The sequence below is a fragment of the Microchirus variegatus genome (assembly GCF_963457635.1).
Source record: "Microchirus variegatus genome assembly, chromosome: 19".
In the NCBI taxonomy this organism is placed as follows: domain Eukaryota; kingdom Metazoa; phylum Chordata; class Actinopteri; order Pleuronectiformes; family Soleidae; genus Microchirus; species Microchirus variegatus.
This window is the reverse complement of record NC_139820.1, coordinates 14,304,100-14,330,190: the sequence shown is the minus strand read 5'-3', so window position 1 is coordinate 14,330,190 and position 26,091 is coordinate 14,304,100. Positions and strand designations below refer to the sequence as shown.

The window sequence follows — 26,091 nt, the reverse complement described above, 5'->3', positions numbered from 1 at the left end:
GAGTAGACTATGGCTGTGAAAAATAACGCTGGAACGTGAGCAAAGAACGAAAGTTACGTATGTAACTACGGTTCTATGAATCTTGGATGACCGGCAGAGGCGGTGCTTTAGCACTGAATGTCTCCATCTCGCGTATGCGCAGGTCGAGTGTTTATACCAACAAAGTCACCCTTGACCCCTGATGACGCCGGCTAGCCTATATCTTCCGGTGACATTAGAGGATCTGTTCCTGTAGAATCTTCTCGCGAAACCACGAGGATTCTGAGTGACGGAACGCTCTGGCGGTCATCCAGGATTCATAGAACCGTAGTTACATACGTAACTTTCGTTCTATTTCCTCCTTAATGACCGCCAGAGGTGGTGCTTTAGCACTGGATGACCATAACAACAAAGTCACGAGGAATGCCAATACGTACCTCAGTGGGAGGGAACAGTAGAGGCGGGCAGCAGGGCCACACCCAGTGGGTGGGGGGTGGCCACATTCACCCGATAGAATCTGGAGAAGGTAGTTGGTGATGCCTACGATGCCGCATCACAGATGTCCCCCAGGGGCACGCCGCGCAGCGCCGCCCATGATGTAGCAATGGCCCTAGTAGAGTGGCACCTCACCCCAGCTGGCAGGGGGCGACCACTGTTTTTATATGCCCGGGTGATGACATCCACAATCCAATGCGAGAGTCGCTGTTTGGAAAGAGCATGGCCTTTCTTAGGGCCTCCGTAACAGAGGAACAGCTGTTCTGCCCTCCCTGGCCAGAAGGGGGCCACCAGTAGCAGCCTGTGGCCCTGCTGGAGGACCCTCTGCAATATTTGAAGGATCAGAGGCACTGGTGGAAAAGCATAGAGTAGACTCTCTGGCCAATCGTGGGCGAGAGCGTCCTGACCCAGAGGGCTGGTTTCCTCCGTCAGTGAGAACCAGAGGGGGCAGTGGGTCGACTCTTCCGTGGCAAAGAGATCCACCTCTGCCCTGCCGAACACGTCCCAGATATTGAGCACCACCTCTGGGTGAAGCTGCCACTCCCCCGGTGGAGGCTTGCAGCGTGATAGGGAGTCTGCGGCCCAGTTCCGTTCCCCAGGCAAATACATTGCCCTTACGCTGGCTAGGCGACAGGAGGTCCCAAGACACCTGCAGCAATAGTGTGGACCTGGTTCCCCCCTGGTGGTTTATGTGAGAGACGGTTGAGACGTTGTCTGACCGCACCAGCACATGCCTCCCTCTTAGGAACGGGAGAAAAACGCCGAGGTGATGGATAGGCCCTCATGGCAACGGCATCCAGGGTCACCCCCAGAAAAACTGTTCTCTGTGAGGGAACCAGGCAGCAGTTTGTGAAGTTCACTCTGAGCCCGAGCTGGGCCACATGTGAGAGGAGAGTCGCCAGATATGGCAGGATCTTCATGCCCTACGACTGCAGGGGTGAGAGGGCTGCTGCCACACACCTGGTGAACACCCGTGGTGAAAGGGAGAGGCCGAACAGGAGCACCTTGAACTGATAATGGCAACCCTGAAAAGCAAACCGCAGAAATTGCTTGTGGTGTGGTGCTATGGGGACATGAAAGTATGCATCCTTCAGGTCTATTAAGGTAAACCATTCCCCTCTGGCCACAGTACGCAGAACCTCTGTGGTACTGAGCATGTGGAACCTCAGGACCTTCAGAAACCTGTTGAGTCCCCTTAGGTCGAGGACAGGGCGGAGTCCACCATATTTCTTCTCCTCTAGAAAGTAGGTTGAGTAGAAACCCCCGGATGACAGGGGGTCTACTGGTTCGATGGCACCCTTGTTGAGGGCCTGGACTTTTGCCTGGTCGCGTATGAGGGTCATCCTGACCCGGCCATAGTTTGGGGGCCGGCGTCGGAACTGAAGTCTGTACCCGTGGGTTAGGGTAGAAATCACCCAGGGGTCTCATCTGACGGAGGCACAGTAAAGGTGGTAGGGGCTGGGAGAGGGAGTGAGAGCACTGCCTTCACCAACAGGTGTCACACGGCCGAATGCAGTTAGGATTAGTGGTTCTTCACACTAACTATGAGGCCAACGGCGTCCGCCTATGCTGGGAGCGGGAGCGAGAGCACTGCCTTCACCAGCAAAGGTCAGCTTGCTGCGCCAAATACAGACTGTCACCACCGAGCAGACGCAGCTCGATATGCGGCTGTTACTGCTCTTTCTCTCTTAGGGTAGTGTATACACCTGTGATGGTGTATACACTGAAGGCAGTGTATACACTGCCTTGGTGAAGGCAGTGTATACACTGCCTTCACCAACAGGCGTTTAATACAGTTAGCTTAAGGTAGATTGTTCAAGGCTAATGGTCAAAACAGTAGAAAACACACCGGTACTGTACGTTTACTCACGGATAGCGGTAGTACTTAACTGAAGACGGGTACCCCCGGCGGTGTACCGATTACACAGGCGATAAGTCAGGCAATCAACCTCTAGCGCAGTAAAGCCTTAATGTCGGGAGAGAGAGTGCACACACTGTCTTCACCGACCTGGTAAAAGTAAACAAAAAAGCAGTATGCGCTTGTAAGATTACTCACAGATACGGCAGAAGTACTGATGTCGGGAGAGGTAGTGAGTACACTGGCTTCACCGACATATAGAACGCCCGTAATTAAGCACAGTAAGGATGAAATAGAACTACAATGAACTGGCTACGAGACAAGACAACAGAGGGAGAATATAAGCTCTGCTCGATTGGGGAGTGATTGCAGGTGTGGGAGACACAGTCAGGGAACAGGTGCACACGAGAAAGAGGGCGGGGCAGACGGGAACCTGAAACAGAGACAGGGGTGAGTGATCACAAAAATAAAGCAGGAATACAAGACATGGAAAATAAAGGTAAAAGAAAACAAAACACTCAACTAACTTAGCAGATCATGACAGTTCCAGTGTGTAAAAAGCAGGGCTGCTAACTTTTGAGAAAACCTTGGAGTGTGACATCGTGGCATGCAGGGCAAATGTATGGCTGGCCCAGTGAGGTTACCACCACACTCCCAATATATTTATTTATAGTAATATTTTATGCTTCACAAGCTTATCAATGCTTGATTGATTATTAATTGATTTATGTATTATTAATGCTTAATACCCATAATACGTTATACAATAATAATAATATGGTTAATAATGTAGATGCCCTTGTAGCTGTATTTGATCCTACAACCACCCCAACACAAGTCCTGTTACACAACCACAAGACTACCACTGTTGTTGTTCTGTAATGTCAGATTAGAAAGAGATTAAAAGACATAAAAGAAGATGTATGCTGTAATAATGCTGGTTGGTGGTTGGAACGTGGTTGAAACGTTGGTGTGGTGCGTGTCATTAACCGACCTATACCAGAAACTTGATCCGTTCTGCGCATGTGCTTGGCTGAATTCCTAGAACCATTGGCGCTCGGACACCTCTTTTGGCGCTAAGTCCAGGATGATGCAACTGATTGTAACCGAACTGTCTCGGTATCGCGGGTGCTAGCGGTTTCAAACGTTTCAGAGGATGGATGACATTTTCATCATCTGCTTAGCGTGAGCTCAGCCCATGGATGTATTGGCTCAACCAGAGATTTTCGATATTGTACTCCTTACAAGTTTTCTTTCAAACTTATCGATGACGAGTGGCTTTTCTCAGGCTCAACATATTAGATCACGTATAAACTCAGGGGCTCACGTTTGGTGTAGTGGTTAGCACTCTTGCCTTTGCAGCAAGAAGACCCGAGCCCTGTTTGGAACAACTTCGGAACAAGGGCCTTTCTGCAAGGAGTTTGCATGTTCTCCCCTTGTGTGCGTGGGTTTTCTCCGGGTTCTCCGGCTTGCTCCCACAGTCCAAAAACATGCGATATGGGGTTTAGGTGAATTGGTCACTCTAAATTGACCGTAGGTGTGAGAGTGTGAGTGAATGGTTGTTTGTCTCTGTATGTGACATGAGTTGGCAGCTATGAAGAAGTAGTGGCATATACTGGTGAGACTGCAGATTTGTAACAAACAGAGGGTGACACTGACCAACTTTTCCCAAGAGTGTTTGGGAACTATGGTGGCCTTTACAATCCAGAAAGGATGCCTTTATTCTTTTGTGTGCGTAGAAAGCTCATGCTTGAACAGTGGCTGGGTAGTCTGTTTGGGCTGCTGTAGAAACTGCTTAGTGCCTTAAGATGGTGACATCTTTAAAGCAAGATCCTGGAGTAAAGAAAAATAAATAGAATGGTGTATAATGGAGAACCCCATAAATGTATAACTGATAAATGGACTGAAAAAAAGTAAATGGGTGATGAACCTAGAAAGCATTACTTCAACTGGTAACATAAATTAATTAAGTTCATGTTGATTTCATACTTACTTCATACATTTTTTTGAATGAATGAATGAATGACGGTTTATTGGGTTACAAAACATGAAACATATATGTATACATATACATATATATATACACAATACACGTACACATACATGTTTACACACATATACACACACACATATATATAAGCATGTATATACACACACACATATCTGTTTCTTGCTTTGTTTCAATTAATTTATGCACAACAATTATACATAAACTTATCTTAAACCTTTTTCTTGAGCATCCATATATTTGTCAAAAATCTTAAACCATTTTTTGAAATAATGAATGGAATTGCTCCTCTTAAGATCTTCGGCGAGACCATTCCACAAGTTGACCCCTTTAACCAGGATGGTGTTCATTTTAAAGTTTGTTCTGACAAATTGTTTTTTAAACATGTTTTCTCCTCTCAGGTTATATTTCAGTTCCCTGTTTTCAAACAGGCATATATTTTCGGGCAATATTTTCCTTTTAACTTTGTACATAAAGACAGCGGTATTCAGACTGACTAATTTGTATAATTTAAGTACTTTAAGTTTGCAGAATATTGCGTTTGTCGGTTCATTATACGGTGAATGATTGACTTTCCTAATGGCTTTTTTTTGTAAAATAAAAATAGGTTTTGTATTTGTAGTGTAGGCATGCGACACAGTTTCAACACAGTATGAAATATATGGAACAATAAGAGAACAATACAGAATATACAATGAGGATGTATTTAGAAAATACTTGGTTTAGTAATATAGCTATTGTTTTGGACAGTTTTGATTGAACATGAGCGATGTGTGGTTTTAATTTAATTTAATTAAGTTTTGATTTGTCGATTACTAAATATAATATATTTGGTTTTACTTAAAGGAATACTTCACTGATTTGCATGTGGCTTTGTATTGCGAGAATAGCAGTATTATTTTTTAGAAAGTGTGCTTCCCTCCCTCAGTTTTCCCCTGGTTTCTAAAAAATAGTATTTGTGCTCCAATTACTCCAATATGACGTAATTACTTATTTAATTGAAGGTGATGCACAACGTAGAGATTTGAACTCCAAGCTCTGCACTTTTTGGACTAACCCATAGGGGGACGAGACTTCTCAGAATGGACAAGACTTCGTTCCCAGAATGTAAACACTGTCTGCCATCTTTGCTAAAAGTTACCTCTGGCACTCTTTAATTTGGCCTTGTAAACTGAGAAGATAATGACAGAATGTAGTTTTCAAACTGATATGGCTGCGAGGGAAAAGACCTGGGGCCTCATGTACGAAGGTTGCGTACGCACAAAAACGTGGCGTACGTCCTTTTCCACGCTCACGTTCAGATGTATGAAACGTGAAATGACCGTGGAAATGTGCGGTGCCCACGCCAACTTCATGGCTGGCGTACGCCGTTTCTCCAGCTATTATTCCTTTGGCGACACTTAGTGGTGATGCTGGGAAACTGTTAATAATGTGAAAACATGTAGTCATCAGAGTGATGTGCACATCGGAGACACATTTATGAACAATCTGACGTGAGCGAGTATTTAGGGAACGCGAGGATTTACTTGCAAACAATGATAATTGGCTCATAAGCCGATGCGGTCAGGAGTGTGCCAGTCAACCCTGAGCCGAGCCATGCTAGCTGTGTGGGATGGAATCATCCGAATGTCATCCAGGTACATCACACTCCCATACTATGCTGTTGAACAGGCCAACATTAAAGCGCAATTTTCAGCGAGAGCCGGTTTCCCTAATGTAATCGGAGCTATTGACTGCACACACATCGCTATAAAAGCGACGTCACAGAATGTGTTTACGTTAATAGGAAACATTTTAATTCCATCAATGTTCAAATCATATGTGATGCGCAAATTGAACAGGCTGGAACAGTGCGCGATGGGTGGCTTCTGGGTGAGTAAATAGTTTATTATTTTAATTGTCCCGTATGATGAAAACCAGCGCCATGCACATTTGGGCATGTGCGCATTCACATATCATATTTTTGGTTTACTTTTGTTACGTTTCCCTTTAAGGGGAAACAAGATCTTAAAGAGGAGGACCCGGATGCAGACAGGACAAAGGTAAGTGTATTAAATACGGTTTTATTTCCCTTTAGTGTACAGACTAGCATGGATGGAAAATAGCACTGAGCTAACTAAGCAGCGGAACGCAGCTGAGCCAAACGTATGGCGATTCCTTCGTGGCAACAAAGTTCGTGGTGACGTTCTCTCGGAACGGACTCACTCGAAGTGTAGATGTACGAGTGGAGATCCACGAACGTTGAAGACGGAGACTGCTGCGGCGGTGAAGTGGAGGAGACGAAGATGTTGGAGAGGTAACAGGAGGACGCGATCCCGGAAGTATGGGGATCCGCTGAAAGCTCCGTGTGACTCTCGACTGCAGGAGACGTGGTGACCTACAGATGGAATTCCAGGTAAGTATGATAGCGAGGAAGTCAATGTTTCTAGTAGCTAGTAAGAACGAACTATACCGGCTGAGCGAAAACATGGATCTGACACCAGAGGGACGTGAAGCTCCGCCTTATATGCCCGCGTGATCACTGATCAGGAGCAGCTGGGCTGGAGCTGCACAGGTGGACGTCATCTCTGGTGTCATCAAGGAATTAGGTCAGCCACACCCCTGCAGTGTGAGAGAGAGAGAAACGGAGCAGCAGAGAATACAACTACAGGGACTGTGTGGAATGTGCAATGTGGATTGTGACAGTACCTCCCCCTCAACGGGCGCCACCTGGCGCCAAGACTGGAACATCAGGGTGGTCACGGTGGAAGTCCTGGATCAAGGTTTGGTCCAGGATGAACCGGCGTGGCACCCACGACCTCTCCTCTGGACCGTATCCCTCCCAGTCCACCAGGTATTGGTGTCCACGACCTCGACGGCGAATGTTCAGGATGCGATTGACTGTGAAAGCCTCTCCACCCTCGATGATTCTGGGTGGAGGGGCGGGATCAGAGGGCAGGACCAGATCCGACTCGACCACCGGCTTGAGGAGGGAAACGTGGAATGTGGGATGGATTCTGAGGGACTGGGGTAGCTTGAGACGGATGGAGGTGGCGTTGATGATTCTGTCAATGGGGAAGGGACCGATGAACCTAGGAGCCAGCTTGCGGGACTCGACCTGGAGGGGGAGATCCTTGGTGGATAACCATACCTTCTGGCCTGGGGTATATTCTGGTGCCGGGGTGCGATGACGATTAGCCTGTTTCTGTGACTGGAGGGAGGCTTTCAGGAGTGCTGCTCGGACCTGTCCCCATACGGCCTGGCATCGTTCCATATTCGCTTGTATGGAGGGAACTGCTACCTCTCTCTCCTGAAAATCGAACAAGGGGGGTTGATAGCCCAGGGAAGCCATAAAAGGGGATACGCCTGTAGAAGCAGAGGTGAGGGAATTGTGCGCATACTCTACCCATGGGAGAAAGGAGCTCCAGTCCTCTGGATGACGAGCGGCGACACATCGGAGAGCCACCTCCATGTTCTGGTTCGCCCGTTCGGTTTGGCCGTTGGACTGGGGATGATAACTGGAGGACAGACTGGCCGAGGCCCCCAACACCGAGCAGAAAGCCTTCCACACTTGGGAAGCAAACTGAGGTCCGCGGTCTGATACAATATCCACCGGGAATCCATGGATGCGGAAGACCTGTTGGACTAGGACCTCGGCCGTCTCCATGGCAGTGGGAAGTCCGGGGAGGGGAATATAGTGGACCGACTTCGAGAATCGGTCCACGACAGTCAAGACGGTTGTATTGGTGTTAGATGGGGGAAGTCCTGTGACAAAGTCCACAGCTATGTGTGACCAGGGGCGATGGGGAATGGGTAGGGGGTGCAGGAGACCGGCAGAAGGGCGGTTGGACGTCTTGCCTCTGGAACAGGTGGGACAAGCTGAGACGAATGTAGCGGAGTCTTGGGACATGGTTGGCCACCAAAACCGCTGTTTGATGAAGTAAAGAGTGCGGGCGGTTCCAGGGTGGCAGGCTAATTTCGATGAGTGGCCCCACTGGAGAACCTCGGAACGCATGGTAGCCGGGACAAACAGGCGATCAGGAGGTCCACCTCCCGGGTCAGGTTCCGTAAGTTGAGCCCGGCGGACCCTGGTCTCCACTGGCCAAGTTGCTGCGCCCAGGATGCAGGAAGGGGTTAGGATCGGCTCTGCCTCGGAATCAGGAGGGTCGGAAGAGTAGAGCCGGGAAAGAGCGTCAGGTTTGATGTTCCGAGTGCCAGGACGGAACGTCAGTGTAAACTTAAAACGCCCCAAGAAGAGAGCCCAGCGGGCTTGTCTGGAGTTCAGGCGTTTGGCGTTCTGTAGGTAGGCTAGGTTCTTGTGGTCGGTCCAAACAATAAACGGCTGGGCGGTCCCCTCTAGCCAGTGCCTCCATTCCTGGAGGGCCAGGACGACAGCCAGGAGCTCCTTGTTTCCGACATCGTAATTTCGCTCCGCCGGGGAGAGACGGTGGCTGAAGAAGGCACATGGATGGAGCTTCTGATCGTCGTGGCTACGTTGGGAGAGGACCGCCCCCACCCCGGTGTCGGATGCGTCAACCTCGACCACGAACTGGGACTCAGGATCAGGATGGTTGAGGATTGGAGCTGACGTGAACATCTCTTTGAGACGGATGAAGGAAGTCTCGGTGTCATCGGACCACAGGAACGCCTGTTTGGGAGAGGTAAGCTTTGTGAGAGGTTCGACAATGCGGCTATAGTTCTTTATGAATCTCCTATAAAAATTTGCAAACCCCAGGAAGCGTTGTAACTGCTTCCGGGTGGTGGGGGTGGGCCAGTCCTTGACTGCCGAGATTTTAGAGGGGTCTGGGGCCAGGCTGCCCTGTTCTACAATAAACCCCAGAAAGGGACAGATTGGGTGTGGAAAAGACATTTCTCCGCTTTAACGAACAGTCTGTTCTCTAAAAGTCTTTGCAGAACTAGGCGGACATGCTGGACGTGTTCCTCCTCAGTCTCGGAAAAAATTAAAATGTCGTCTAGGTAAACGAAGAGGAATCTGTCCAGCATGTCGCGCAAAATGTCATTGGCTAGGTGTTGGAAAACCGCTGGTGCGTTGGTGAGGCCGAAAGGCATGACCAGATATTCGTAATGTCCAATAGGTGTGTTGAACGCAGTTTTCCACTCATCCCCCTCTTTGATCCGGACCAGATGGTAAACGTTTACGTTAGTCCAGTTTCGAAAAAATCCGGGCCTTACTGAGGGGGGTGAAAGCGGCGTCCAGGAGAGGAAGAGCATATCTGTTCTTTAAAGTGATGTCATTTAGTCCACGATAGTCTATGCAGGGACGGAGTGACCCATCCTTCTTTTCGACAAAAAAGAACCCAGCTCCGACTGGGGAGGAAGAGGGGCGAATTAGTCCAGACGCCAGAGACTGATTAATATAGTTCTCCATGCTCTGGCGCTCATTTCGGGAGAGGTTGTACAGTCTCCTCGAGGGAAGCGTGGCGCCAGGCAGGATATCTATCGCACAGTCGTAAGGACGGTGAGGAGGTAGGGAAAGTGCACGGTCCTTAGAAAAAACCTCTGCGAGGTCGTGATAATCCTCGGGAACGCCAGTGAGGTCCGGAGGTTCAGGATGTTTGTCGGGAGGGCAGGAAGGTGTCGGTTGAGCGGATCTGAGGCATCGGGAATGGGACTGGACGCTCCAACTGGCGAGTTGACCTGAAGCCCAGTTGAAGGTCGGGTTGTGTTGTGCCAGCCACGGAAGACCCAGAACCACTGACGCCGATGGCGCTGGAATCAGGAATAGTTGGACCTCTTCCACATGATTACCGGACAGGATCATGGTGATGGGGATGGTGCGAAGAGTGACCTCTGCCAGCAGGTTCCCGTTGAGGTCAGAGATGATCTTGGGTTGAGGGAGAGGGATCGTAGGAATTCACGCTTGTTCAGCCAGATTGGTGTCGATGAAGCCGTCATCGGCTCCCGAGTCGACCAGACATGACTTGGAGATCCTCTCTTGGAGGTGCAGGACAGGTCACCGCTCTACTCACCAATGCTCCTGCGTGCATTGGTGAGCTTACGCGTTTGGGCGAAGAGGGCAGGAGGCGATGGCGTGGCCCGGCTGTCCGCAGTAAATGCATGCCCCAGTCTGCAAACGACGTCGTTTTCGGCCCAGCTGCATGGGTTCTACACCACTGACAATAGCGGTAGGAGGAGGCACAAACGCTGGCGCAGAAGCGGGAGACGACGATGTTTCGAGCAGGCGAAAAGGTTGTTAACGTCGTCTGTCGCGTCGCCTCTCCCTAAGCCTACCCCTCACGGGTAGCTAACTCGTCTTTAAGCTCCTCATTGAGGCCACGTAAAAATATAGCACGTAGCGCCGTGTCATTCCAGCCACTCTCTGAGGCGTGGACGCGAAATTGAACGGAGAAATCTGCCGCAGACGAATTACCTTGCCTCAAGGAAAGCAAACGGTTAGCTATGTCGCTGTCATGGAAAGAGTGATCAAACACCCAAGTTAGCTCGTTTGCGAATGTGTCATAGGTTGTAGGCCGTGTGTGTCTGTTGCGGAGGAAGGCTGAGGCCCACTGCGCGGCTCTACTGGACAACAGGTTGACTACAAATGCAATCTTAGAGTTATCAGAATCAGGAGCAGCTGGGCTGGAGCTGCACAGGTGGACGTCATCTCTGGTGTCATCAAGGAATTAGGTCAGCCACGCCCCCTGCAGTGTGAGAGAGAGAGAGAAACGGAGCAGCAGAGAATACAACTACAGGGACTGTGTGGAATGTGCAATGTGGATTGTGACAACTTTGCTTTTTTCTGCTGGTGAAATTAGAGCTACAGAGCTTTCTAACAAGCCCCTGATTGTCACTCTGTGTTCAGTATTCATGTCAGTAAAAGCGGGCGTAAAGTTGCAAATGTCAGCCGCGGCGCACTTCTGCATTCTTTAATTGTGAGAAATAATAAAAAATTTTTTTAACATGAGTCAAAGTGTTTAATGTCCTGCCATCTTTACGCACGAGCGATGTGTATTGTGAGTGTATTGTGTGTGTGTGTGTGTGTGTGTGCGCTGCTCTGATCCCACAGACTCAAACACACTCCCACTCACGTCTTTTTTGTCATATTTATACCTGTTGACAGGGTGTCAAACAAAATCTTCCTGCGCGTTTTCATTCATTCACTAGAATCTCTTGCTCAGACTGTGTGAAATTCCTTTACTTTTCATTGTTCAGTGCATTATTTGATCAAAGAGGTGAATCACAGGGCCTATTTAAATTGATTTGCATATGTAAATAGGGCGTGGACAGGGAGGAGTTTGGCACCTCTGCATGTGCGCTCAATTCCACGATGATTTGGGATGTACAAAGGAAACGTGCTTGGATCCATGCGTACGCACACTTTGATACATCTGAATTTATTTGTGTGTACGACAGTTTCTGGGTTTTGACGTATGCCAAGATTTAGTAGGAATTCCACGCAAGTCTTTGTACATGAGGCCCCTGCTTTTTGGCTTTTGGCGGTGCCCGTGGCCGCTCGCTCCAACTCGGCCGGGCGGGCAACTGGGGAGGGGCGCCGGTCCGGTGGATGAAGGAAACGGGATAAACGGCCGCCTCTTTATTATTTTAACTTTATTATTAACAAAGGAAAATGTTTTACCATCATATTCAAGAGTACAAATTAAAATAAACAAGGAGCCAAATCTAAAAGCATGTCTCACAATATGCAAACAAAAAATAAATAATGAAACATGTAGAGCGGTGTCAGAATGTGGAACAGCTGGAGGAGTCACAGTGGTGAAGAGGAGCAGAGCTGGATGCTGTGAAGAGTTTCTCGAAGACTTGATTAAACCATGCTTCAACTGTAAAGGACAAGGAATACAATTACGCATAAAATATGAATGAAGAATTTTTCTTTTTTTCAGAAAAGCAAACCTTTCAGCAAAATATACCAAATGGGTGAGCTGTGGACATCATAATGTTGTCTATATAGACATCTTGAACAAACATGACAATAACAATAACAATAAAACATTTTAATAACACTGACATTATTCTCCAGCAAAAGCAAGGTGACTTTACTTTGCTAACAGATTACGTGTATATAACGGGTGTGTAATTGTCTAATTGACAACGTTGTCGTTTCACTGCCGACAACTTAAGAAAAAAGCAAAGCACCACAGTAAAAGACTGGACGATGCAGCGAAGAGGGGGCCCACCGACGGGGCCGTCACGGAGGACTAACAACAGTAACTATTACCCCAGAATTAATTACAGTTACACAGAACAATCGATAAAAGCGGAATTAGAGAATCAGCTGATCTTGCCAACTGATTTGACCCATGCATTAACCAAACATTTGTTACATCGTATACTATGAGCAGAAATAGAGTGGAGTATTATCGTCAGTCTTACCTCTCAGTGACATCTTCCTGCTCGTAATGGTGACCGTGAACCCTCTGTTTCCAGGTTCGTCTCAAAAACTCCATAGCCGACTTAAAGCTTTCATCGCTCTGAATCTCTGACCGGCAAATGATGGGAACTTACTGCTTGTCCTTTCGTTGTTTTAACTGCACGTCCCGGTACAATTTAGCACCATAGAAATAGAAACCTGTGTACAAATGTTACACAGCTCACGCTATCCGCTTCACTGTGATAATGCAGGCAAGGTAGCGCTGCTGCGAGAGTTATGGCTGGAAGTGAGCGCGGCGCGCAGAGCATTCTGGGAGTTGTTGTTGTTTGTGTACATGAGCGATAAATACATTTTTCTGCCTTTCTCACAGGAAGGCACTTTCTTCAAATATTATTTCACATTTCTACTCCATAGATGACCCATTTTTAATAGACATTCAACTTCCCAGTGGTGAAATATCTCTTTAAGTTAAAGGATAGTTTATTTTGATCAAACCATTGCGTAATTCTGGATAGTTCTCTGGCCACATCAGTAATAAGTTGGTGAAGATTATCCCCAGATACATACAATGTTGAATCATCTGCAAATAAAACACATGTAATTGTGTCCAGCCATGACAAAAGCGTTCACAAGTCTACTTCGGGACATTTGGAGTTATTTACAGAGTCCGAAAGTGTGATTTCTAAGCTTTCCAACAATGTCAAACACGTCTATCTGATCATGTTTGAAGAAGATGTGGCCATTTGAATGTAGGCACTCCTCAAACTGCTTTAGGGAAAATTTAAGCCTCAAAGATTTACACCTTCTGAGAGCCAAGAGACAGAATCATCACATTTACATAGCACAACCCCCTCCTGGTCTAAGCTGTCAGTGAAACCACACCCTGCTCTGTATGAGCACAGATACTATTGTTGTGAGCTACACTGCTACACAGAACAATACATATACACAATATATGTAGGGGGCGGCTTATTCTGTTATCATTTGTGTAGTCATACAGTGGTATGCAAAACCCTGTAAATCTTCACACATATACACATATTTCTAATATCAAATCAGACACTAATGAAATACATTGAAGTGGCTCTGTGGTGGAGTGTGGTCTGTTACTAAATGAGCTGATAATGTCCTAACTCACAACTCAAATCATTAGCATCACAGTCAATACTTCAAACACAAAGTCATTCACACATGATTCAAGCACTTCAGCACATGTTAGTGATGGAGCTAGTGAAACAATAACAAGAAAAAACGTCCCTGTATGTGACTGAACACTAACGTTACGTATATAAAAACTCACCCATAAAACTATAGCGCGGTGCTGGCATCGCGTCATCATCTCAGACAACTACTGTGTCTGTCCTGCTCTCTCAGCCGCTGAATAATCCATCTGTTTGTTGTTTTTGTGACGATGAAGTCTGCTAACACGTTAGCATAAAGATCGCTAGCTTAAAATGCTAACAGTCCACACACTAGCAGTCTCTGTGCTTTCACTGTCCTTTTGAAGACGTTCAGCCACAGTTCAGATATTGTCCTGTTCTCCTTGTCTTCCTTTGTTCAACAAAGCTTTGATGATGACTTCTTTAATTTCGCACTGCACACACACACACACACACACACTGCACACATACGCGCAGACCAGGCACTCTTCTCTCCCCCTCCCCTCCCTCTCTCTCTCTCTGTGTTCGTGCATATTAATTAGCCATGTGTATTCTCTGTGATCGTCACAGAGAAGCAAAGCAACAAAGGCTCTGGAATGTGAGATCGCCACACCCAAACTAGAAGTGATTCACAGCGATAAAACAACCTTAATTCAAACACAAAGTTTATAGTTTTAAGACCCACAATACTGTGATTTGAAGCATGTAGTGGCTTCTTCAAAACTTCAACTTGTGTAATTTAAAAAAAAAAAGGAAATCCCTAATTTTGAAAATAAAAAACTTTTTCCTGTTTTTTCTCGTTTTGCGCCTTGCCGACTTGTTCCCGCTTGGTCCTTGGCGGGTCACAATTTATATATAAAATAAACAACTTAGGGCCAATCAGAGAACTCTGGGGCACCCCACAAGTTACTTTGCACATTTCTCATTGATAATCATTAAGATGTACATACTAGTATCTATTGTCAAGATAAATATCTAACCATGAGTAAGCGCATCCTCTAAAACCATACTGCTCAAGTTTGTTCAGTTTATGATCTATGGTATCGAAGGCTTTCTTGAGATCAACAAACACACCCAGAGTAAAATACTTTTTGTCTAATGCAGAAGCTATATGTGACCCGCCACGGACAAAGGGGGTAAAACATGATTTTTTTTTTTTCGTTTTTTCAAAATTATTCAACTTGAAGTTTGTAAGAAGCCACTACATGCTTCAAATCACAGTATTGTGGGTCTTAAAACCATGCACTTTCTATTTGAATTGAGGTTGATTGATCGCCGTGAATCATTCCTAGTTTGGGTGTGGCGATCTCACCTTCCAGAGCTTTTGTTGTTTTTTCGGCCAATCAGCTGACGGTCACGGAGAATACACATGGCTACTTAATATGCATGCACAGAGAGAGGGAGAGGGAGAGAGGGAGAGCGAGGGGGGGGGAGAGAGTGTGTGGAACTTTCCAGCAGTTATTGAGCGTGTGCAGTGAGAAATCAAAGCGTGATTGTTATCAAAGCAGACGTCATCAAAGCTTTGTTTACCAAAGGAAGGCAAAGAAAACCGGACAATAAGTGAACTGTGGCTGAACTTCTTAATAAAGACAGAGACAGCACCTCGGTGAGTGGACTGTTAGCAGTTTAAGCTAGCGATCTTTATGCTAACATATTAGCCGACTTCATCGTCACAAAAACAACAAACAGATGATTATTCAGCGGCTGAAAGAGAGCATGAAAGACACAGTAGTTGTCTGAGATGATGACGTGGCGCCAGCACCGCTCTATATTCTTATGGGTGAGTTTTCGTCTACGTAATGTGTGCCACTAGTGTTCAGTCACATACAGGGACGTTTTTTTCTTGTTATTGTTATTCACTAGCTTCAGCACAAACATGTGATGATGTGCTTGAATCATGTGTGAATGACACAGCTTTGTGTATGAAGTACTGACTGTGATGCTAATGATTTAGCAACGAGTTGAGAGTTAGGACATCATCAGCTCATTCTGGAACAGACTGATCCATCCACACTACACCACAGCGCCATTTCAATGTATTTAATTTGATTTGATATTAGAAATATGTGTCTATCTTTGATCCTTCTCTCTTAAGTATATAAAGTATATTTTGTTTTCATGAAACAACAGAACAGATGATGGAAATACAGTGGTATGCAAAAGTTTGGGCACCCCTGTAAATTTTCATGATTTTCCTTTATAAGTCATTGGTTATTTGGATAAGAAATTTCAGTTAAATATATCATATAGGAGACAAACACAGTGGTAATTGAGAAGCGAAATAAAGATTTAAATCTATTTCAAATAAAGATTTACAGAAAGTCTGCAATATCAGCAGATTCTGGAGAACAATGTCCAGGAATCAGTGACAAAGTTGAAGTTGTGCCCGGGCAAACTAAACTGAACTGGAGATGTTTTGTAAAGAAGAATGGTCCAAAATACCTTCCGCCAGATTCTAGACTCTAATTGGAAGCTATAGGAAGTGTTTAGAGCATTGGTTCTCAAAGTGCGGCCCGGGGGCCAATGGCGGCCCGCAGAAACATTTCTGGCGGCTCACAATGAATTACAGATGACAGTTATAATCCAGGAGCTACTAAGCTTGTTAAATGTTTATTGGACATTAATGGATACAGACCAATAAGTGTAAACTGTAGAACTGTAATCTGGTCATTAAAATTATTACAAATGGGATTTCTTGCTGTTTTTTTCCTTTATTTTTTCCTTTGGGGGCCCTCAGTCCAACGTTGGGTTCCTAAATTGGCCCTCAGGTATCAAAACTTTGAGAAACCCTGGTTTAGAGGCTGTTATATCTGCAAAAGAAGGATGCACAAATGTTTTCTTTTGGGGTGCCTAAACTTATGCACATGCCTAACTTTGTTTAAATAATTCTTGCACTTTTTCACTTTCTGTAAATCACATTAACTTTATTTTACATCTCAATCATCACTGTGTTTGTCTCCTTTATGATATATTTTTCTGAAATTTATTTTTCAAACAACCAATGATTTATAAAGGAAAATCATGAAAATGTACAGGGGTGCCCAAACTTTCGCATACCACAGTATGATTACACGAATGTAAGGACAATAAATGATAACAGAATAAGCCCCCACCCCCCCCCTTCCTATATTTTTTATAGGTTATTGCATTTCAAATCTTAAGAAGATATTATGTCCAGTTTTTTTATGTATTGTATATGTATTGTCCTGTGTAGCAGTGTAGCTCACAACAATAGTATTTGTGCTCATACAGAGCAGGGTGTGGTTTCACTGACAGATGAGTATGTCAATTTTGAAGTCTCCACAAACAATTTGTACTTTATCAGTAATAATATCATATACTATAATTGCAATGCCTTGACTTTCGTGAGGTAAGTACACAGTCCCAGCCATAACAACATTAGATAAAAAAAACTAACAACAAAACAACAGAATTGTACAGAATTGGCATATTGTTCTAGCCAATAAAGATGTTTTCTGTAATACAGAGTTCTGTAATGTTCTGTCTGTGGTAACTTGCCCTTTTTGAGTTACTTGCCCTTACCGAGCTTAAGGGGGGAGCCGCCTTCAGCACCAACCAACCAATACATAAATGCACTTGTTAAGGAAACATTTATTCTTTAACATAAATACATTTCCTAGATTAGTTGGGTCCATGGTGGTCATGGCCCGTGGAGCTGTGGTGGGCGTCCCTTATTTTCATTTCTGAAAGGTGGCAACCCGAGTCTAGTCAATCATGTATTCAAGCAGATCTCAGTTATCCAGCTTCTTTAACCTCCTTCAATTCTTGACTATAGTGTGATGCTGACATGTGATGCTGTAACATAAAGGTCACAGCAGGAGGTAGAGGCATAGCTCAACCCAGCATGTAGAAAAAGTTCTGTCAAATGAACCTTTTATCAGGTTTGTCTGGGGTGTCTTGAGGACTTTGAAGTCCATGTCCTTACTATATAGATCAGTGATTCACCAAATTGGGGTTCAAGGACCTCTGGGGATCCACGAACCATAGCTTGTGTGCAAATATTCAGACAACTGGATGCTCTAGGATGAGTATGTAGCTGTTTGTTAGGATGGCTGCATCAGCGGGAGCTCACATGAAAAGACATGGAAGCAGAATTAGTGTTTTGAACACAGCTGTGACTACAATACTTTTACTGAAGCTGAGGAAATTGACATCAATTTGGTTTGGATGGCTTTGCAGTGAAATGTTGCTGGATGGGACATACTGCATTATCGCTCTGAAGTGTGGTGGCTCTGTTGTAGTTTTGCAATGAAAATTTAAGTCAAGTAGAGAGAGTTCAGATATATCAAAAGGTTTGACATTTTGTGTGTCTAGCAGGAAGCAAACAATTCACAGCAGGGTGAAACTTATGGCACTTTTCCACTGTACAGTGGCACAGCACAGCACAGCACAGCTCAACTGTTTTTTCCCCCATTTACTTCATAATAAACGTGAGGGGTGGTCGCCGGCCACCGTATTTAACATATATGATGTCAGATAAAAATGATCAGAATATGAAACGATTCCTCAAAACATAGTTGTAGAATTCATAGTAATATTTTGTAGTTAGTGATTTTCAGTCAGTTCTAGTTTTGGGATTATTAATTAGTTGTGATGGACCCTCCAGTTTTTATTATTTTTAAATATGTATATGTGTATGTATATGTATATGCAGTGTTGGGAAGATTACTTTGGAAATGTAGTTGGTTACAATTACAAGTTACCCTGTTGAAAATGTAATAGTAGTGTAACTATTTCAATTACTTTCTCAAAGTAATGTAACTAATTACATTTGATTACATTTTGATTACTTTTCTTAATTTCGAATAAAATCTCTCAACTGTTAACCATTTTCACATTTTAAGACCTATAGTGTGACAAACCTTTCAGCAGTACTTAAGACTATATAAAAACAACATAATAAAATACTCTTTTTTTAACCATATATTATGAGTCTGACCTTAGGCCTGTACTGTGAAGGAGGCTCACTTCCTCACTAAATGGAGCGACAATGGGCTGATTTCAGCCAAGAGGAGCAGGTTGTGTTAATGGAGAGAGTATGAGCAATACAAAAAAGCCTGAAGCAACAGTGTTGCTGCAAATATGACAAGAGGCTGATTTTAATTGCTGACAGCTCTACATTGAGCTGCTTTTAAATATGAACATTTAGAGCAACAACAACTGTTTTTTAAAACTGTGTTTTATATTGTTTTCATATATTTCACTGATCACAATTATAAAATGCCAGTGTGTGTTTTATTGAAAGCGAGGCTGGGTGTGTGTATGAAAATAGGTTACGTGTTTTTTTAGGTGATGTAGCTACAAGTCTCATGTTGTCTCTGTACAAAGACCTTTTTAAATGTGAGAAAACAGAGTAGACCTACTCAAGATTTGTGTTTGGGCAACACATAACAGGCGAAACAATTAATTTATTCATGGCCACATTAAGTTAAATTATCTGTCCTGCTGTGAGCGCACAACTTCTTTCAGTGGTGACTGTACATAAAGGTAAATAGGCTATAGCCTAATAAATGACCCCCTGACGCTGAGCAGCATATCCCCTCAGCTGAACATCTGTAGGCGGACACGCTCACAGAGAAAGTAAACAGCAGCGGATCAGCGAGATCTCTCCCTCTGTACAAATGCTCCGTTCTGATCCAGCTCCACTGGACTTTCAAAGTAAAGGTGACGCCTGCTGTAAATGAGTTAAATAGTGAAACAGCGGCGCTTTTATAGCCGATGTTATGATTAAACTGGTCGGGACCAGGTTCTGCTCTGTCTGTATGAAGTGTTTTTGTATTTCCAGCCCAGGAACATCTTGTGCGCTGCCGACATTATCGCTGCTGAGTCTGACTGCCGCTGTACGGTTTGTCTGTTGAGTCGAATGACACATGACCAGAGAGAGCCAATCACAAGCGTCAGTTTTGGAAGGAGGATGTTGACTTGAAAAAAACTAAAAACAAACATGTTGTCATTAGATGTGGTTGGAATCTGAGTGGGGGACCGAGTCATTGTCCGACCAAACCCCCAGCAGCGAGCCAGTAAGGACCCCGATGCCCGGGACACCCAGCGGCCGTGCAGGGCAGGAGGAGCCCGTGGTCACCGTCCCCCAGGATAGCCGCGCATCCACCCCACAGGAGACCAGCCGGAGGGGTGCGGGGCGGAAGTCCCCCCACGCAGGGTCAGCCCACGAGGGCAGACGGCGGCAGAGCTACGGACAGAGGCCCAGCCACCCCACACCCAGGTAGATCGAAGAGGTCCAGGCCTCCTGCACCCAGAGCCCACTAGCGCCCCGGGGCGGGGCTGGCCCACCACCGCAGGGTCAGAGCCCCCCCAGGCTGCCCACCGGGAAAGCGGGGCTGAGCCCGCCACAACCAGCACTTCATCCACCTTGACACACTTCCCCTAATTCCCTTATGCACTTCACCTGGTGATCCTCAGTAATCACTCACACGCTCTTTTGTTTTTGTTTTATCTTCTACTTTGAAGATGACGTGTTCCTGATATTTAGTCTGTTTTTTTAAGTAGAACAATAAAGACTCTTGAACATTTCGTCCTGCCTCCGGTCTTGTGCATTTGGGTCCAAGCAGTGTTTTCACCTTCCTAACAGAAAGCAAAGGCCGCACATGAATCCAGCCGAGACCGGGATGGTAACGGCAGCTCTCGGCGCCGAGGGACGCAGACTGTGTTTAAGCAGTTGACTACACACCAACAGAGAACCCGACTATGCAACAGCCGATTATTCGGCTTCCGGCTTCTGTGTCGCTTCCTCGTTTCCTTCTGCCGCAGCTGCAGGTCCAGTGCCGTCAGTTGCCATGCCATCGCCAGCCAGTTCGGTGCCGGTGCATCCTCCACGTCTGGGACTGCTGGACAAGTTCTCCGGTGAATCCGGCAACTGCGCCCCACTTTTGATAAACTGTGATCTGCATTTCCAGCAGATTCCTCAAGTATTTTACAATGAGTGCCCAAAATAGCCTTCATCATATCACACCTGGTGGGTCCAGCCACTGACTGGGCCAGCCGCTTTGTACTTTATACCATGTTTGCAACCATTTCAGATGTTAATCCAAATAATAATAATTATCATAATAAAACATCACATGTTTAGAGCCACAGACTATCAGCAGCTGGTACGCAGACTGGCAAACTGTGTATACATACATAATGTATGCATGGGGGTTAGAGGGGAAAGTGGGAGTATGTGTTCCAAAAACGTGTGAGGAGATGCATAAATAACTGATTAGGCATTCCCACATATATTTGAAAACTGTGGGTGAAAATGCACATCTGTTTTGTAGTGAAAATGCTCCACCTTTTAAAAGCAGTGTGTGTTTAACTGCATAAGTGGAATATTGTGGAGAGAATGGCAATAGCCATCCCAGACCAAGTAAATGAGCTGAGGAGATTTTCAGCACAAGGATTTCCTACTCACTGAATTCCTGATTTATTTTTCTGGAAGTTAAGCAGCTGCATGATGGATAAAGGGATAAACTAAAAAGTTTCCCTGACACATGATTTCCAAGACTGACATAATATTTTCTTCCTGAACTACATGATCGCAAAGACCAAGCTGTTCGGTCTGTACGGTAGTCTATAACCTTTCATATTCTAAATCTAATCTAATCTTATTCAGCCGTGTTTCTTTTAAACGAAGCCACCATGACTGTGTAAATTCCGAGATTTGATTACAAATGGAAAGCACCATAAATGTCAGGACCATATTTTTGATTTCTTAAGCCAGACATGTTCAAAGACACGGCCTTTGGGTCCCAGTCACATGGCATCTCCATTATCTCAACTGGTAAGACATTGAAACCACAATTCCTGGGTTCACAACCCAGTTGTGACAGAGATACATTCATTACCTCCGCCAAGGAGGTTATGTATTTGAAGTCAAGTTATGAAGTCAAAACGTGCCAGTACATCTTCAAACTTTGACTCTGCATTCTACCTTTTTTATGCCTATCTGTGTTTGTTTATAGCTGCTCTCACCAAATAAATAGCTTGAATTTAGAGTCTGTTCAGAAAGATCAATGCAATTATTTTATTATATGTTTAACTGGTGCACAGAACAAAAAGAGAGGCAAATGTTATAAAAACATATATTAACTTAAATATACAAATCAAGTTTTTTTTTTTATTGAATGGTAATCATGTTGAAATGTAAAACAGCTTTGTAAACATATCTATTTATCTTTAAAGGTTTTGCTTAATTCATAACTGCTGTTGTATTGTGGTCATCGAGAGTTAGAGTGTTCCTGTCTTCTGCTTCATGAAACTATTAGACAGCTGGTGACAATGACTAGCTGTATGATCAACATAATTAGTGAGTGGTTAACTTCATCACTGCTAATTTGTTTCTGGCACAAGTCTGAGTGCTGTAGATCCATCCATTTTCTCACGCTTTATCCTCCACATGAGGGTCACGGGGTGCTGTGTCAATCTCAGCTGACATAGAGCGACAGGCAGGGTCACACCCTGGACAGTTCACCACCTTTGGTCAATTTAGAGTGTAAAATTCATCAATCCCCATCCGTGTGGCCTGCTGTAGATCCATGTTGCTGAAAATTCTTGGCTTGGCTTGGCTTGGCTGGCGAAGATTTCAAGGGACTTGTCCACTTCTAATGCGACCTCGCTGGTGGCTGACAAGGCCGATGCCTGGCAGGCACACTCGGCCACAGCGGCTGCTGGGTAATGATGAGTCTGGGGTTGGTACCGTGATGGTGTGATTCTTCCTCCTACTGTACTTCTCTTCAAGAGCAGTTTTGCGGTTCTCCTCAAAGGAGGAGACAGACTGGTGGACTGCGCATGGCCAAGCCTCTCAATCTGCAGCAAGGGCTGACCACTGACCGTAGTTGATGTTACATAATGACAGAGATTTCTTCAGAGAGGCCATGCTGGTGATCTCCGCTCGCTCTAGCACTTCAACATGTGACATAGTCGCTCCAATGGATGTTGAGGATGGAGCGGAGACAATGTTGGTGGTCAGTCCTGCACCTCCATGCTTTCAGATTTCTGGTGGTATGCCATCGACACCTGCTGCCTTGCCACTTTTCTGTTGATCTGTGGATTTGATGAGGGTCGGCGCTAAAAAGCAGCTCTTCCTTCATGGGTTGCTGAGGAATCCACAGAACACAAAGTTGTCAACGGTGTTCTCTGGCTTCCTCCCACAATCCAAAAACATGCAATATGGGGATTAGGTAAATTGGTCACTCTAAATTGACCGTAGGCTTGAGAGTGTGAGTTGGTTGGTTGTTTGTCTCTATGTGTGGCCCTGCTATGGACTGGTGAACTATCCAGGGTGTACCCCGCCTATCGCCCTATGTCAGCTGAGATGGATTGGATGGATATATGATATATGATGATATATGAACACTATTCAGATAAATGAATGTATCTATGAATCATCAGCATCACAGTAACATCACGAGTACAATCGGTATTTTAAAACAACAATACTGAGCTAGCCAGAGCCAGCCCCAGGCATGAGCAAAACAAGCAGATGCTCGGGGCCCCCCTGTTGATCGGGTGTGGGAGGACATATATTTTATCGTTTGTTTTATATTATCATAGCTATCATAGCTAAAATTCATATATCTGAATAGTGTTAATCATATATATATAATATATATATACATATATATATATATATATATATATATTTATTTATTTCAATTCAAGTCCAGTATTTGTTTGTGTTTCACTTTGCATATGAACGTGCAAATTAAAAGTGGGCCATGTGATTTTACTCAGCCCCTAATGCAAAAAACAAGAGTGACACTACTTTGGAGTAAATAACAGAGCTGTAATATAGTTAATGCAATTCACAAAGGTACAAATCAAATTCTGTTTAGGGCCCCATAAATGTTTGGGCTGGCCATGGAGATAGTTAATAACAATGCAACCACATAATGTTCTGAAATGCACAGTGGATTATTAAAAGACAGCATGAAAAAACATTTTTAATCCCTGTATGTGTTAATGAAAACTGTTTACAAACAAACACTCCTGTATACGCACAAAAACTGCTGTATAAACACAAATGCTGCTGTATACACACAAACGTTCCTGTATACACACAATCGCTGCTGAATACACACAAACGCTGCTACACAAATGTTCCTGTATACACACAAATGCTACACAAACATTGACATTGGATGGACACAGCATATAAATAATGTTACTTTGTGTCTGTTCACAAAAGACCAAACTGAGGAGGAATTTCATCAGCAACAACAAAATTCAACAAATGTTACTCACTGCAGCTTTTAAAAGAAATGTTATGTCAGTCACCATAAACTCTGTGGACCAGGCTTCAGTTACTCACCTAATTAAAAAAAGTGAGAAACGTTAGATTGCTTAGTTGTGATCAATACTTTATACTGTTCCACTAAATAGCACCCACGTAAATTTCAGATTGCAGCCTTCATTAGTTTGTGGAATAAAAAGTGTCAGTTCAGCTGGTGTCAGGTAATCAGAGTAGGGGGTCGTATCTATGTCTATGTCCTATTCTCCGATCGGGGAGCATCAAACCATTTTTTTGGTCAGCCAAACAATCACTGCGCCGCCTGCGCTTTGCCTTGCACAGAGAGTAGACCAGGTTGGAGCTGGACCCGTTAAAGAAAAGCGGGGAACATAGGAGCCTTTTTAAAAAAAAAAAATTCCGATGCTCTCCAATCCGATGCTCCTCCCGGGGAACATAGGTACGACCCCAGGTGGGGGTCAGGAGAGTAGATGTGTTTATAAATTAGGCCGGTTTTGTTTAAGAATGCTGACTTCCCCAAGTTGATGAGGAGAGATGATCATGAGACGTTCACTCAGTTTAACACCTTTATTGTAACAAAAAGCAGATATATCTGGAGACCCTCTCTGGGAGCTTGACAGAATGTCTACTCATCACCTAAGCCGAGAGGAGTCTGACCCTTCCCTGCATCTATCCTATATATATACTGTACATCCAAACCCCCTTCCTCAAACAGTCTCAGTACTTTTCCACTTCATTCAGCATGCAAAACCCAAATCCTATTCTTCCAAACAGAGGGCTATTTAAACTTCCTCTTATTTTACGAGGTCAAAGAATGCGTAACATACCCCCACCATATCAAAAGGCCATTTCCCACAGTAAAGACATGTGACACACTACCCAGCTCTCACCATTTCAGGTTAAACAATGATCAGATATCACAATTTCCAGTGATGAAAAGTTTAGCCAGGCAGCTCATAATGACTTTCTTTTTAGCTGCCATTGGTGTGTAGAGATTTGCTTTTCTGGGTCATGTTCTCAAACTGGACCCACCATATTGTTTCATCCTGTAACTCCTGGGATGTTATAGGAAAAATAATTAATGTACTGGAAAGAAGTGACTTTACATCCTAATATTCCCTCCAGTGTCCTTTTAAAGGGGAAATAAGTAGTTTATAGTGCCATCTAGAGGAGAGGCTGAAATTTACAACAAAGACCTGCTGCTCTGCTTTATTTTACAAATAAAGATGTGCATTTGTAAATAACAATAACATTTCCGATTTTATGCTTAAATTAAAAATGGGGAAAAACGGATAAAGAGCGTTTCCCGTTGAATCAATTTTTATAAAAGCAAGTTGTGACCCGGAAGTCACACAACTCCAGGACTCCCTTGAAAAAGAGGTTCTTAATCTCAATGGGACCTTCCTGGTTAAATAAAGGTTAAGTAATAAAAAAAAAAGTGACCTGTCAGTCAACTCTATCAGAGGGACTGCAAAATAAACAAAAGAAGAAGAAGTATGGGCAGACTGGAGGATTATTCTTGCATGATTTGGCATCTTTTTCAGGTCAACATCTTAAACATGCAGGGCAGTGTTCCCTGAAGACCAGGGTTGGGAAACACTGGTTTAACTGATTCATGGACTTTATTTCTTTGCCCAGCGCAGCCAGGAGCAGGTGACAGACAGAACTGATCAGTCAATATACATCCGGTTCGTTTAAAACACATAAACAGCAGGAGAAATCGCGGGTGTGAGTCTACATATTTAATAAAATGGAAATGTACTTTTAATCTCATAAATCTGCAACTTTATTTTCTCATATAATTGCCACTTTTAATCAAGTAAATCTCAAAATATGACCCCCCTCCCCCCATCCACAATTTTTTTATTTTTTTTTAATACTTGTGTTAAATTTTCTTGTTCGGCGCTCAGGTCGTAGTCGGGAAGCACAGAGGAGAGTTTCCTCCAGGGCCGAAGTTGATGCTAACTTCAACATCCACTGTGACTGTGTTCTAAA

At 44.5% G+C, this 26,091-nt stretch overlaps 1 protein-coding gene across 1 annotated transcript in view; it reads left to right on the top strand.

Moving 5' to 3' along the window:
- The window catches only part of slc2a9l2 (solute carrier family 2 member 9, like 2), a gene marked incomplete at both ends in the record, with an annotated part of 185,283 nt that overhangs the window by 41,930 nt on the left and 117,262 nt on the right, over positions 1–26,091 (top strand). The gene's annotated exons all lie outside the window — the stretch shown is intronic.